Genomic DNA, 16,555 nt, shown 5'->3' with positions numbered 1-16,555 from the left:
AGATGCACATTAACACTATAGGTTATGTGAGAGTGAACCATTTAAATATGATTTAAATGGTTATTGGTTTTTATTTATTAAATTAAATTAAATAAATAGTTTTATTTATTATAATCAAATAAAATGCAATTCCCCATGTAGGGAATTTACTAGAGACGTGGGATGAATCCCACGTCTCCTCACTTTCACCCTTTCTCTCATTCTCTCTTTATCAAAACAAAAGCGAAAAAACAGTGAGGATCAATTTGATCGATGATAAATTCTCTGCATTTTTTTTCCTTCTTCTTCCCAATTCCAAAAAGGAAAAAAAAAAAAAGAATCCCACAATTCTCATCTCCTCAATTTCCTAGTGGTGCCCATTCCCAATTTGTACCAATTCCACCAAATTCCCATAAGGTTTGCAATGTAGGTTTTTTCCTATATAATTAGGTTTTTGAGAATTGCATGCTTAATCTATTTTTCTTGTTTTATTTCAATGAAAAATTGTTCTGTTTTAAATGCCAATTTAAAATATGTTTGGGTTTTATGTTTTGGTTTTCGCTGTGCATAGGGCTTTTGTCCCATCAATTGATATCTGAGCCAAATCGTATTATCAATTTGGCTATTTAATTATTTTTTTCTGCATTAGTTTGGTGGGATTTACTACATTATGAATGTTATGGTTTGCAATTGAATGTTTTCTGCAATATTTGACCTTAGATTTATAATTATGATATGATCAATATAAAGGTCCCTGTGTTTTTTGGGCATTACTATTGAAAATTGTTGTAAATCATTCCTCTGTAAGTCCGGGTCTAGAATTAGGGTTCGTGTCGAATTAGATTGAGACCATTTTAGCAAAAAAAATCACAAATCTACCAAACAGAATTAAGTTTAGCAAAGTGAGTCTGATTCAACTGCGGTTCAGTTGGTGGTCCAGTTGGCTTGAGTTGGCTTGGTTCGTAGGTTGATGATCTAGTTCAGATCGGTTCAGGTTGGTCTGGTCCGATTCTAAAGCGGCACAAGAAATTTTAGGATAAAATTAGCTAAATTAGTGTAATTTTGCTTTATTTTATCCTAGGGGCCAAAAATTGTAGGTTCATTTGCTATTTAAATGTGTTGTAGATATCATTTAAATAAATCTCACCTTAGGTTAAGCATGTTCATGCATTTTTTGTATATTATAAGTGTTATAATATATGGTATGAAGTGCATGATTTATAATTTCAAGATTTATTTAATGTATGTGATATGTTGAATATATGATATTGGAGAAGCATGATGCATGACATTAATTAGAAAATATAATTAGTTATATTTATTAATGTATATGAATATGCTTGGTTGATTTTCAAAATTTTATATAAGTGTTATATTTAATTGGAAATCATTATGCATTGAGCATGACACATGAAATGCATGTAATATGGTTTGGTTTTTTAATTAAAATATGATTGTTAATTAATTAAAACCATAGTGAGCATGTTATAAGACTAATCATTAAAATTTGTAATAATTGTAAAAATTAATGATTAGCAACCATTAATCTATCACAAAGAGTTGCATGCAAACATAGGATCTAAGGAAAAATATTTTATTAATTTTGAATTGTTTAAACCTAAGATCACATTTCTAATTAGATTAGAATAATTATTTAGTTTCTTTTAAGATAGTTTAAAAATTGACTAAGTAGGACAAATAGGATTAAGATTATAAAGGAACTCAACTGATACAGCTTTGTCTAGACTGGAGGTATTTAAGTTGACGATTTACGTAACACCTCCTAACTGGGAACTTGATCGAAACTTGAGTTGAATTAACTGAGGTCCTATTAGCATGAAATGTCATTAGGGAAATTAAAGGGTTTAATACACCTAGAACTTTTATAAAGACCTTATTATAAGAGTTATAATAGGCATAGACTTGAATAGATTCGTTAGTCAGAATTTAGCTAAGTATCAAAAAATCCTAAAATGATTATAACATTTTAGTGGGAGAAAAATGGTATTTATGATATATCATTTTTAAGCTCTCACATCCCTAAGAGTTCACACCGTGAGATCCATGCTCGGCTTTGTCTTGCCCTGGGCACGATCTCCCTTTAGAAAATGTTTGCATGGGTCAATATCAAGGTGAATAGGGGAAATGTTCATAGTAAGTGGAAGAAGGACACGTATCAACGTACGGTCTCCTTCATTAGGTTGCATCTTGAGATTCTTATGATCCGTTTGCATGTCATCATAGAGCGGCCATCCCTTCGAAGGGCCTAATCATAGGTTTCTAAACAACGCAAACTCCAAAAATAGATAGGATTTCATAGGTTAATTTTCAACAGTTATCTTTCCTAATAGTAGCCTGTTGAAGCGTACCTCTGAAATTTGAAAATGAAAGGGTCACACTTACATGGTGAATTAAACAAGTTAATGAATCCTTGACCAAACTAACAGTAGCTAAGAGCTATAGGAATAAGAGTTATTCTGGAATTAGTAATTAGTTGAGATAGTCTCCATTCAGAGGAGGGATAGCTGATCACCCTTCAGTGGCTATTATCCTAAACCTTTGAAGTATCGTTGCAAAAATCAAATCAATAGTTTATTTAGGATTCTATCATTGCTTGTTTTTTGTTGAACCGGTTGGATTTTTTTTTTTTATGAGTTAAGGTAAAGATAGCTAAAACGGTCATTTGTTTGTTTGTTTTTCAGCATGTGTTCCTCAATTATCGCCCTACTTAAAAATGAAAAAACTAACTGGAGAGAATTACATGACGTGAAAATCTAACTTGAATATGATTCTAGTTATAGATGATCTACAGTTTGTCTTAACAATGAAGATTAATTTGATTGATGAAAAAATTCTCTGCGTTTTTTCTTTCTTCTTCCTCCTAATTTCAAAAAAAAAAAAAAAAAAATTCCACAATTCTCATCTCCTCAATTTTCCTATAAGAATAGGGAGGACTCCAAGTGATGGTGCCCATTCCCAATTTGTATGAATTCTACAGAATTCCCAAAAGGTATGCATGGATATAGGATTTCAAAACTATATGATAGAACATGAAATCATATCCCAACTCTTGGTACCTGGTATAACTCAACAAAATGATATATCAAAAAGGAGAAACAGAACCCTCTTAGACATGGTTCGATCCATGATGAGTTATACTTTTCTACTTATCTCATTCTAGGGTTATGTAGTGGAGACTGCAATATACACTTTGAACCAAGTGACATCAAACAGAGTTTCTGAAATGCCTTTTGAATTATGGAGAGGTCATAAAAGTTGTTTACGACATATCAGGATTTGGAGGTGTCCAACACATGTACTTGTGGCAAACCCAAAGAAATTGAACCATGTTCAAAATTATGCCTCTTTGTAGGCTACTCCCAAGAAATGAGATGCGTAACTTTTATGATCCAAAAGAAAGTGTTTTTATCGAAAAACGAAACTTTCTTAGAGGAATACCACATTAGAAAACATAGACCAAGAAGTAAAATCATATTAAATGAACTTACCAAAGAAACCACTAAAACTCCAACAAGAGTTGTTGAAGAAGGAAGCACTTCAACAAGAGTTGTTGATATTGCTTCATCTAGTCAAGCACATCCTACACAAGAGTTGAGGGAGCTTCGACGTAGTGGGAAGATTGTAACCTAACCTACTCGCTATTTGGATTTAATAGAAACTTAAATGTCATACAACATGATGGCGTTGAGGGTCCATTGACCTACAAACAGACAACGGGTGATGCGGACAAGGATGAGTGGATTAAAGCCTCAATCTAGAAATGGAGTCAATGTACTTCAATTTTGTCTGACAACTTGTAGATAAACCAAATGAGGTTAACCCTATAGGTTACAAGTGGATCTACAAGAGAAAAAGAGGTGTAGATGAAAAAGTGCAAACCTTTAAGGAAATATTATTAGCAAAGGTTATATTCAGATTGAGGGAGTGGACTATGAGGAAACTTTCTCGCCTATTGCTATGCTAAAATCTATTTGGATTCTCTTGTCCATTGCCACATATTATGACTATGAAATATGGCAAATGGATGTCAAGATTGCCTTTTTGAATGGTAATCTTGAAGAGATAATCTACATGTCTTAGCCAGAGGGATTCATTCAATAAAGTTAAGAGCAAAATGTTTCCAAGCTAAATCAGTTCATTTATAGATTGAAACAATCCCGATCTTGGAATATGAGGTTTGACGTTGCGGTCAAATCTTATGGCTTTGATCAAAATATTGATTTGTTTAAAAAAAGATCATAAACGGTTTAGTAACTTTCATAGTGTTGTATGTGAAGGTACTGTGAAGTTTCGTAGCAGAAGTGGGGATTGGCCCAATTTCTAATTTCTCCACAAGACAACATATTTAAAAAAATCAAACAGAAAATTATGCATTAATTCTAAAATTTACAACATGCATTTAAAGAGGAAAAAGGGAGAAAAAATCATACCTTTGAAGATCACAAATCTTCTTCACGAATCCCCTTGTCCCAATGGATCACGAACGCATCAGTGAGGACATCACTACAAGAGAATCCTCTATGTTCTTTAGAGGGGATGAGAAATAGAGGAGGTGTGGGCTTTATGTATTTTGGGAATAAGGAGAGTTATTTTGAGAGAAAAAGGTTTTCTACGAGAGTTAGGAAAAAATCTCAGAGAACCTTCACTTAAGAATTCTATGAAGAAGACGATCTATTTGAATAATAAAAAAAAAATAACCACTCCTACATGTACTGCAATTAGAGAGAAAAAAAGGGGAGAGAGTTACTGTTGGGTTGTATGTTCTAAAACTCGTAGTTTATAAGAACGAACATATTCTATTTGCAATAAATATGTTATTGAGGTTTTGTTCAATAAAACTGTAATTGAATATGTAAATTACATTAAGTCCAATAAACTAAGATCCATGGCTGTTACATGAGTACCTAGACTTTATGTGGAGATATAAGAGTGGATCAAATTCGAGTAGATAGCCAAAATGGTCTATATGTATATAGATAAGGTTAGGTACCTTATTCTGGAAACACTATCGGATGCGACCCACTTTGTATTTAGTACAAACAATGTGATCCTGATTTGTTCATGTGAAGACATGCGAGTGAGGGTGTCCTATGCAAAGAGTTTGTATAAAACCAGGATCAAGAAATAAGTCACTCTTCATTTATAACGTTCTACTATTTAAGACTAACTATTTCAAAGCGATGACCAAGGTAACTTGACCTTAATCTTGAACAAACTATGAACTCCTGTTTATTCGGGATTATCCTTAGATTTGCATGGGTGAGAATTGGCTCAACAATGCTAGTTCAATAAGCCTCTCGTTTCAGGGGTAAGACCGGGTAGACAGCTGGGACATAGGGTGCAAGTCTCCCACCCGTTTTTAGGGATAGTAAAGAGGTTGTTCCCTTAAGTGCTGACTTTGATTAGTTCACAAACCAAATTGTTCATTAGAGAATCAGTGGTACTAAAGGAATAAGATATAATCTCGGGGGTAAAATAGCTTTTGACACAATCGTTATTACGAACAACCTGTGAAGGGTTGACTTACTAATTATGGTTATATCGAGTAGACAGAAATATATCTACAGTGAGGGGAGTGCAACTATTGGGCTTTAGTGGAGTGACCCAGTAGTTAACGAATATTGATTAATTCGATTTAAAGAGTTTAGCTAATTAATTTCATATCGTTTTAACCCATGATCTGTAGGTCCAATAGGTCCCCCTACTAGCTCACAAATGGATTAAACTTTAGAATAGCGTGATGAGAGAATTTAAAATGTTCAAATTTGAATTAAGGGAACCAGTCATTATATACGATATAATTACACATTTAAATTATCGAATTAAACGAAATTGAAGAATTGGATAATATTTAAATTTGATTTAAATATTAATTACATGAATAGGGATTCATGTTTGTGGAATTGGTGTATTAATAACTTAATATTGTTATTGAATTATTTTAATTAATTAATTAAATTTTATTTAAAAAATTAATTGTTTGAATTAATTTTATTTTGAAATTTGAATTTTATGAAAATTCAAATAATAAAATAAGAAATTCAATTTTTGTTTTAATTTAAGTTTTGAAATTTTAAATTAAAATTTGAAATTTTAATTTTTCAATAAAATTGATTTTAAAATCAATTTAAAATGAAATATCAACTTTAGTGGGTTTTTCCCACATTTAACACTTAAATTCCACCTCCTACTCCATTAATTGAATAGATTGTGGTGTCAATAAATTATGTAATCTTATTACATGGGTCTTGTTTCAACACATATGATGTTATTTAGTTGAAAATGGGCATGCAAACTGAGACTCAAAAAAAAAAAATAATAATATAAACAAATTTAATAAATAACAATTTATTCAATAAATTATTTAATATATATATATATATATATATATATATGATAACTACCTTATTATATAATATATATTAAACTATATGTTATATCAAATATAGCATATAACCTATAGTTTATATTGTATCAAATACAATATAATGTATAGTTTTATTTCTCTCATACGTATGTAGTATTTAATATAAAAATCACATTTATACTAAATTTAATTATGTGAATCTCATTCATATAATTAATATTTGAATCATATTCAAATATTTATTTCCTCTCAAATAAACTTCATATTATAATGTATCAAATACATTGTATTAATATATCACATATATAATTAATTAATTTAATTATATCATATATAATTAATTCGCTCAATTAATTTGAACAATTCAAATTAGTCTGAAATTAATTCTCAATAATCCTTGTTGAGCTACGGAGGGGACCTTATAGACCTGTAGATTGAAGCTCTAATAGTACTTAGATAATTAATTAAACTCTTTAATTAACTTACCCGACATCTTCCGATCACTCCACTAATGACCGACAACTGCACTCTTCGCACAATAGATATATTTCTGTGTCCATTGGATATAACTAATCAATAGTTCGATAACTCTGCACAAATTGCTCATAAGTACACCTGGACCAAAATTATCGTTTTACCCGTATAGTTACATCTAACTCCTTAAGTACCACCGATCCCTCTAATGAATAATAAGTCATAGTATAACTATGATCAAACCCCTCTCAGGTCAAGAGAGGGTGTGACACCACATTGTTCAAGCTTTGGAATTAGTCTTTAGGAGAGCAATTTATCTTCTTACCCAGACGTTAGGGAAGGAGTGAATTCCATCTTGTGTAGCTGTGTTCCCAGTTCCCAATTTGACGAATCCTCAAAATGGTAGGCTTATTGAGTCAGATCTGGCCACTCTCACCCATACAAATCAAAGGACTACCTTTATAGGCAGGAGTTCACAACTCACTTAGGATTCAAGTCATGTCACCTATGGTCATCCTGGTGAAATGTAAGTCTCTATTAGAAACGATGTTATATAATGAGACTAATCATTTCATGGTCCTATTTTATACAAACTCTTTTGTATAGAATACCCTCGTTCACATGTTTCTACATGAATGATCAGGATCAAATAATTTGTAGAATATTACAACAATTGTAACATCTACAAAGTGAACCATATTCGTAGTGTCATGAGGATAAGGTACCCAGTCTTATCCATCTACTACAGACCATCTAGGTTATCACTTAAACATGATCCACCTGTATGTCTCTACATACCTGTTTAAGCTACAAATGATAACCTTGGACTTTAGTTTATTGGCTTACGGGTTAATGCTACTAAATATTGACTAAAACATCTCATATTTTATTAAATAAATAAAATGTTTGTATATTACAATTACAAACTACAAGACCCAAAAAATTTAGGGCATTAACCTCAATAGTATGTGGATGATATTCTACTCATTGGGAATGATGTAGGTTTTCTTACTAAAATTAAGGAATGGCTAGTTGCCCAGTTCCAAATGAAAGATTTGGGTGAAGCATAGTTTGTTTTAGGGACCCAAATCATTAGGGACCGTAAGAACAAATCAATATCCTTGTTTCAATCATCGTATATTGATAAAATGCTTGTTAGGTATTCAATGCAAAATTTCAAGAAAGGTGTATTACCTTTTAGGTATGGAATTATTTTATCTAAGGAACAATGTCCTACGACACATCAAGAAGTTGAGGAAATGAGACGGATTCCCTATGCATCTACAGTAAGTAGCCTTATGCATGCCATGTTATGTACTAGGCCCGACATCGGTCGTGTAGTAAGAGTGGTCAGTAGATATCAATCCAATCTAGGATTTGATCACTGGATAGTAGTTCAAGTATCTTACACTAACATAAATATGGTCTTTTATAACTTCATTTTATAGCATTTTGCAAAGTAGGCTATGAAAGAGATTGAAAAAAAGGCGAAAGTTTGTTTTCATTTTATTTTATTTTTTAAAAACGCGCTTACATATTTAGAAAACAAAACCCATCTCCTGTTTTTCCCCATTTCTTCTCATCACATTTCTCTAACCCTAAAACCATTTGAGAGATTGCTCCTCCCCTCCATCCCTCCTCTTAACCTCATTCAGTCTCCAATTCCTCTTTCCATTACCAAAATTTTGAAATCTCTCTCTCCAATGACCAACTATAGCACGATCCTTGCCCTTGTCACTCCTAAAACCTCTTCCAATCTCGACTTCATCTCCTACGACAAACAACATCTCACGTCTCAAAGTCAACTTTGCCACTCACCTTCCATGGAGGCTAATGTTCAATATCCCCTTATTCTCTCTCCCTTTCAACTTCCACAACACTTTCTCTCACATCAAAACCAACATCGCCTACTTCCACACGACTAATGTCATTATCGTTCTTTTGATTTTCTTATTGAGCCTCTTCTGGTATCTGATCTCCTTCAATGTCTTTATTGTCATGCTTGTTGTTTGGTTATTCTTATATTTCTTTCGTGGCGAGCCTCCGATCCTCTTTAGTTGTTTGATTAACAATCGACTGGTGATGGCTCTATTCTCGACGTTCACACTTGTGTACTTGTTTCTGACTAGCATGATGCTCAATATCCTATTGTCACTTCTAATCACCGCTGTGCTGGTGCTGATTCACGTCGATGTGAGGAAGACAGACAATTTGTTCTTGGGTTCTTGGATGAAAGAGCTACTACAGTCTACACTTTTGGTTCGGATGCTCTTAAAATTTTAATTTCCCTTTATTCTCCTCAATCTTTAATTTTATTTCCATCTTTAATGAAGTTACTTGCTTTCAATAGTTTGTCTCTAGGTTTTGGTATTTGACTTGTTTTCTTAAAGTTCGTTTATGATATTGCACCTCTATTTTTATAGTGAGTTAATACTCTAGTTTAATGGGTGGAAAAAATGATGCTCAGACATTAAGGTTGATGTTGATGTCAATTGGAGGCTTATAATTGACAAGGCCCTATCTTGGTTCTGTGTGTCTGTTCCAACAATTAAACAAATAATTGCAGCTACTGTTAGTCACCATCTTGGTTCTTGTTCTAGGAAATGAAAACTACGCTCTCAGTTGGTCTCTTTTTTGTCTGCATTTAGGTGAGCTCTTTAATGTTCCTTCTTGTTTTTTGACCTAATAATTGTGAATGATAATCGAATGATTCAATTTCATGTTACAAAATTTGAAGGTTACTCATAGATGTTTACATTTTTTTAATGGTTTTGAATGCAAATGCTTCTTTACATATATATGTGTGTGTGTGTGTTTTAGATGGTATAATGAAATCTGCCTTTACCTACTAGTTTAAGTTTTTGGGTCAACTGGTGATTTAAGATGGTAACAGAGAATGTTGCTTCAGGATGTCCTGAGTTGAAGCCCTTGTAATGTCATTTCCTCCCTAATTAATATTCATTTCCACTTGCCTGACTCTTCTTCATATTCCAAGTTCGCAAGTGAGGGGGAGTGTTAGATGATATAATTAAATTTGCCTTTACCTACTAGCTTAAGCTTTTGGGTCAATTGGTGACTTAAGATGATATAGATTTGTGTTTAGTATATATTTTTCATAATTATTATTTTAATTATGATTTGTTGTACTTTCCTTTTTAATTAATTTCCTTAGTTGAAATTTCTCTTGTATTATAATTACACATTATTGGGACTTTTTGAATAATAAGAAAAACCAATATTCTCCAAAAACTTCATGGTATTAGAGCTAAAATAAAACCCTAACCCTAGTCCAGCCGCCATCCTAGCCGTTGTCGTCGACCATACCAGAGTCGTTTGTCCATGTGCTCCTAGGTCAATATGCCTAGATCTACGTACCTGATTCATCTTAGAACCCACCATCATTGTTTTTCAGCTTCGATTTGTATTGATTTCACATCGGCAATTCATCATAGACAACCAGAAGCCTACGATCCGTGAAACCAAATCAGCCATTTGCGGGTTGGTCCTTGCCTAGATATGATCTCGCATTCTCCGTGGGTTCTTTACTCCTTGGATCACTATATGTGGACTCAATTTGCTCACTCCCCTTTTATGGTTTATAGATTCAATGGGTTCTTTGTCGTACGTTCTTTAGAGATCTAATGTCAGACGACCAGATTCAATCGTCGTCATGTTCGTATTGGGGTAGTGAAGGTTTTTCTTCACATATTTGGTTCAAGACCAATTCAGGTTTAGCAAATCGGTTTGGTTAATCTAAGGCCGATTCAATTCAGTCAAGTCTTTGTTTGGTTTATTTAAGCCCCACTTTGTTTAAATGAAATTGGTTTAGTCAGTTTAGTTCTTTTAATAACATTGGCTACGACAGCATGCCCTAAAAATGCTGACATATTTTTTACAACGCTTTTTCATTGCTATACAAAATGCTATTAGAAAGGTACCATAGCATTTTTGCTAACGCTATGAAATGTTTTATAGCAATGAAATCATGCTATCGAAAATGAACTTTTAATAGCACATTTTATAACATTGAGAAAACGCTAGACTATGACTTTCAATAACGTCGCCTATGACAGAATTTCAAAAAACGCTATAAAAAATCTACAATAGCGTTTTTACAAAGCTATCATATGTGATATTTGTTGTAGTGTTAGGAGAATAAGAAACTATATGCTTATGTATAGCGCTAAGAATTTGATCCTTACAGGATACATGGTCTAATTTTCAGACTGATAAGGATTCTAGGAAATTCACATCAGGATCAGTGTTCACTCTAAATGAAAGAACTATATAAGCAATGAGATATTACGGATTCCACTATGGATGTAGAATATGTAGCTGCTTGTAAAGCTGCTAAAGAAGCTATCTAGGTTAGAAAATTCCTGACGGATTTGGAAGTCATTCCAAATATGACCTTGCCATTCACCCTTTATTGTGATAATAATGGTGTTGTTGAAAATTCCAAGGAGCCCCAAAGTCACAAACAAAGAAAACATATTGAGCACAAATATCATCTCATTAGAGAAATTGTGCTATTGTGCAATGAGGAGATGTGATCGTCACAAAGATCGCTTTGGAGCACAATGTTGCTGATCTATTTACAAAGGCTCTCACGACTAAGGTTTTTTAGGGTCACCTGGAAAGTCTGAGTCTTGATATGAATCATCTAATCTAGGACAAGTGGGAGATTGTATTGGGTAATTGTATATCCTAGTTTATTGTATTGAACTGTACATCCCACTCGCTTTAGAACAAGTGAGAGATTGTTGGATTTAGTGTCCTAAATCTCGTATATCTTGTATTTTGTATTTTGAAAGAACAAATTGTTTATTTAATAAAATAAGAGGCATTTTATTTGACATTCAGACTACATTAATTCAATCCATTAAAATAAGATCCAAGGTTATGTGATATCACGTGAATAGTAATCGGTAAACATATAAATAACTCATGTTCAAGTTATAACCTAAAAGGTTTGCTGTAAATGGATAAGGTTGGGTGCCTTATCCTGGTAATACTGCGGATACGACCTACTTTATAATTGTTACATGAGTTGTAAATATTACAGACAATATGAGCCATGTTCTTCATATGGAGACATGTGAGTGAAGGTATCCTGTATAAAAGTTTATATAAGACCGGACCACGAAATTATTGGTTTCTCTTTATAACAATGTTACTTAAAGAAACCAATATTTCACTAGGATGACCATAGGTGATTTAACCTTTATCCTTAGTGATTTGTGAACTCCTGTCTATGAGGGCAATCTTTTAATCTATATGGGTAAGAGTGGCCAGGTTAGCTGACTCAATAAGCCTGCTATTTTGGGGATTTGTCCGAATAGGGAGCTGGGAACACACCTACACAAGAAGGAATTCACTCCTTCTCGATCATAGAAAAAGAAGATAAATTGCTCCCTTAACAGCTGATTCCGGGTCTTGAACAATAAGGCCTCAACTCTCACTGGCCCAATAGGTGTTAGTTTATAATTCGACTATAAATTGTTTGTTCATTAGAGAAATCATTGGTACTTAAGAAGTTAGATGTACCTAAATGGGTAAAATGGTATTTTGACCCAATTATAGTTATGAGCAATTTGTGAAGGGTTGACTCGCTGTTGGTTGGTTAGATCCATGGACACAGAAATACATCTATAGTGCGAAGAGTGCAACTATCGGTCTTTAGTGGAGTGACCGGTAGTTAATGAATATTGATTAATTTTATTAAAGTATTTAATTAATTTATCTAATATCATCGGAGCTTATAATCTATAGGTCCATAAGGTCCCTTCATTAGCTCGCTAAAGATAGTAATGAAGAATGATTTGAATTGTTCAATTTGCTTAATGGAATTTTATAATAGTATGATTAATATATAGTGTATTCCGATACATTATAGAATATGGTTAATTATAGATATGATCTATAATCCAAACTATATGAGAGAGATATATTTGAATGAGATTAAAATATTAAATTCATAGAAATTAGATTCATATAGAATTATATGAGAGATGTATGCATATAAATATGTGATATTTATATGTTAATTAATTAACTCTATATTAAATATGATTTATTATATATATTTTTAATTTATATGTTAATTGATTAATTAATGGTTAATTAATCAATTAACAAATGATGGAGAGTGGAAAGCTTGGAGAAGGGTTACCCTCTCTCCTTTTAAATATACCATTATAACCCTTTTCAGGGAAAGGGTTTTATTTTGTGAAATAACCTAGCCTCCACTCTTATATTCTCGCTATTCTCTCAAGAACATTCCCTAAACCTTCATTCCCTCTTTCAAGGTGTTAAAGCCTACATTTCTAGTTATTTGGAATCCTTGAGCATAACAAGGAAACTCTTTGTTGTGTCTTAGTTCATTTAGAGATTTGAATTTGTTTGTGACCAAAGGTGAGGAAAATCTAGAGAAAATGAATTGATAACGGGCAGAAATGCACATTATTACAACGCAAAGATATTAAACAATGTAGGATTGCGATAGTAAAAATATGTAAAATCGTGTCCAAAAGCATTAAGTTGAGAACATTGCGATTGCATGCGTCCATCACATTAAAGTAGCTAATTTACATATTTTGTGCAGGAAAATGTGTTGGTGCAAGGCAGAATTGCAATCCAAGGAATTCAGCGTCCGAGCGCATTAAGAGATTGCGACCGTAAGGCTATGTGATCATATGCGTTCGCGAAAATCTGTTCAAGAAGATGGTCGTATAGAGACGGCGTATCGAGGTGCAAGCTTAATAAATCACGATGGGACAGAAAGCTGATGATGGTCGAATCCGAATTTAGGCTACAAGCTGTTAATGACACACTGTAGCAAGTACACTCAACTTTTCGGTGATAATTAATCGACACATCAGACAGAGATTTAATGACATCCCATCAGTGCAATCATTTGAGAGAAAATATTTTTCACCTTGATCTCTATAAATACCGAAGGCTACCATCAGAAAAGCAACTTAGGCACATGGAGAGTTCACCATACAGAAGATAGTTAGCCGTTGTTCATAGTTTTCTTACACTTAGAAGGTGGAGGCGAGTGAAGAGAGAAGACACCGAAAGATCGTTCCTTGGCAGCTCGAGAGAGTGTCGGGAAGCATTGAGAACGGAGAGAGGATCGACTATTGCAAAAGCAAGAATACTCCTTTCGGCAGAGTAAAGAAAAACAGTGTAAAAGCCTTGGGAAGCAAGAAATTGCTACCAGGTCCCCTATCTTTACTTTCTATTGTCATCTGTATCTTGATTTCATTTATAAAATGGGATTTGTATCTCTACATCTGTTCACTCTCTTTAAATTGCGCATGAGTAACTAAACTTCTGAATGGGTTGAGAAGCCCTTAGCTAGCATGACTTAAGATTTTCATTTTATGCGATCATCTTGTCTTATGTATGCGTCCATCACCCCTTTAGAGCTACTCAAGAGAGAGTCTAAAGAAAGAACCTAGACTTGAGAGAGCTAGGTTAGAATCTAGGCTTGAGAAAGTTAGATTAGAACCGCATAAGCAAGAGATAGATACTTCGAGATAAGTTTTGTTTGCTAACATGCATCACATGCACCCTAGAAATAGGTTATGGTAGTATGTGGTCACCTTGTGTATGTGCGTATCATTCATCATCGCATTTAACCCTAGAGATAGGTTATCGAGGTGCAAGATTAATAAATCACGATGGGATAGAAAGCTGATGACGGTGGAATCGAATTTAGTTGACAAGCCGTTAACGAGACACTATAGCAAGTACACTCAACTTTTCGGTGACAATTAATCGGCGCATTAGACAAAGATTTAATGACATCCCATCAGTGCAATCATCTGAGAGAAAAGTTTCTTCACCTTGATCTATATAAATATGGAAAGCCACCATCGAAAAAGTAGCTTAGGCACATAGAGAGTTCACCATACAGAAGATAGTTAGCTATTGTTCATAGTTTTCTTACACTTAGAAGGTGGAGGTGAGCGAAAGGAGAAGACGCCGGAAGATCGTTCCTTGGCAACTCGAGAGAGTGTTGGGAAGCGTTGAGAACGAAGAGAGGGCTGACTCTTGCGAAAGCAAGAATACTCTTTTGGACAGAGTAGAGAAAAATAGTGTAAAAGCCTTGGGAAGAAAGAAATTGCTACCAGACCCCCTATCTTTACTTTCAATTGTCATCTTGTATCTTGATTTCATTTATAAAATGGAATTTGCATCTCTACATCTATTCACTCTCTTTACATTACGCATGAGTAACTAAACTTCCAAATGGGTTAAGAAGCCCTTAGCTAGCATGACCTAAGATTTTCATTTTATGTGATCATCTTGTCTTATGTATGTGTCCATCACCCCTTTAGATCTACTTGAGAGAGAGTCTAAAGAAAGAACCTACACTTGAGAGAGCTAAGTTAGAATATAGGCTTGAGAAAGTTAGATTAGAACCACATAAGCAAGAGATAAAGACTTAGAGATAAGTTCTGTTTGCTAACATGCATCGCATGTACCCTAGAAATAGGTTATGGTAGTATGCGGTCGCCTTGTGTATGTGCGTTTCATTCATCATCGCATAGACAAGAATATAGGCTAAACAAAAGTTCTATAGATATCATCACATACATCACATGCATTCTAAAGCTAGGAGCTATAGCATTTGCATTGAGAGATGACCTGCTGTTGTATGTGTGTAGCATGATCTCATAACGTAAACGCAATCTTAGGAAGTGTTAGCTAAATCCCTTCTCAACCCGTTCCCCTGCATACTCATTGTAACTTTCTTTTGTATTAACTCTTTTCTCAATTCCGCCGCATAGAATCTATACCTTAAACAAACATACCAACCAACTCATTTTTTAATTTGTCACCACAAAGTAATCTGGAATCACCGTCGCATACTATCTCCATAGTCCCTGTGTTCGACCCTGGGCTTACTAGGCAACGTAGTAGAATTTATACTTGGATTTTGCTAAGAAAACTTGCATGCACAACGCATACAACACCATTGCAATATACACCATTATTTCATCATATTCATAATGCATCAAGTTTTTGGCATCGTTGTTGGGGACTACAGTATTACGGATTGTGCTAACGGTAACCTTTTGATTTTCTTTGTAGATTTTCCATCTCTGTGCACTGTCTCTCTTAGGTAAGGGGAGAAGTGGGCATCATATGAGAGAAGACAAATTCCTGAGCCCAATTACGACCCAGAGATTGAAAGAACTTTCCGAAGAAGAAGAAGCCAACGACAACAAGAGAAAAATCCCAACATGGCGAAGTAACCAGAAGACAGAGCATCAAATCTAAATAATATCATGGCAAAGCCCATCCTCTTGGTGAATGACCGCAAAAGGCCTATTCGAGACTATGGGTCGCCCAACCTTTATGATTTCTCACCAAGAATCATGAAGCCAGCCTTAGACGGATCGAGATTCGAGATGAAACTGATGATGCTGCATTCAAACTGTCAGACAGTTTGGCGGTAGGCATGGCGAGGATCCGCACACCCACCTCCGAAGTTTTATTGAAATCTGCAATACGTTTGTGTTCCCAAACATCTCCGCTGAGAAGGTTCGATTAACGTTGTTCCCATTTTCGTTGTGTGACCAGGCATGGAAATGGGCTTATTCTCTAGAACTAGGGGAGATTACATCATGGGAACAGGTAGTGGAAAAGTTCATGAAGAAGTACTTCCCCCCGACAGAAAATGCCAGAAGGAGGAAGCTG

The 16,555-nt window shown here is 34.2% G+C and overlaps 1 pseudogene; it reads left to right on the top strand.

Moving 5' to 3' along the window:
* The first annotated feature begins 8,429 nt into the window (after nucleotides 1-8,429).
* LOC150037513 (PRA1 family protein F3 pseudogene) lies at nucleotides 8,430-9,450 on the top strand (annotated as a pseudogene).
* The last annotated feature ends 7,105 nt before the right edge of the window (nucleotides 9,451-16,555 follow it).

The sequence above is a fragment of the Benincasa hispida genome, chromosome 3, assembly GCF_027475165.1.
Source record: "Benincasa hispida cultivar pf3 chromosome 3, pf3_genome.v1.1, whole genome shotgun sequence".
NCBI lineage: Eukaryota > Viridiplantae > Streptophyta > Magnoliopsida > Cucurbitales > Cucurbitaceae > Benincasa > Benincasa hispida.
Note: the sequence above shows the minus strand (reverse complement) of the source record. Positions and strands in the feature narration are given on the sequence as shown.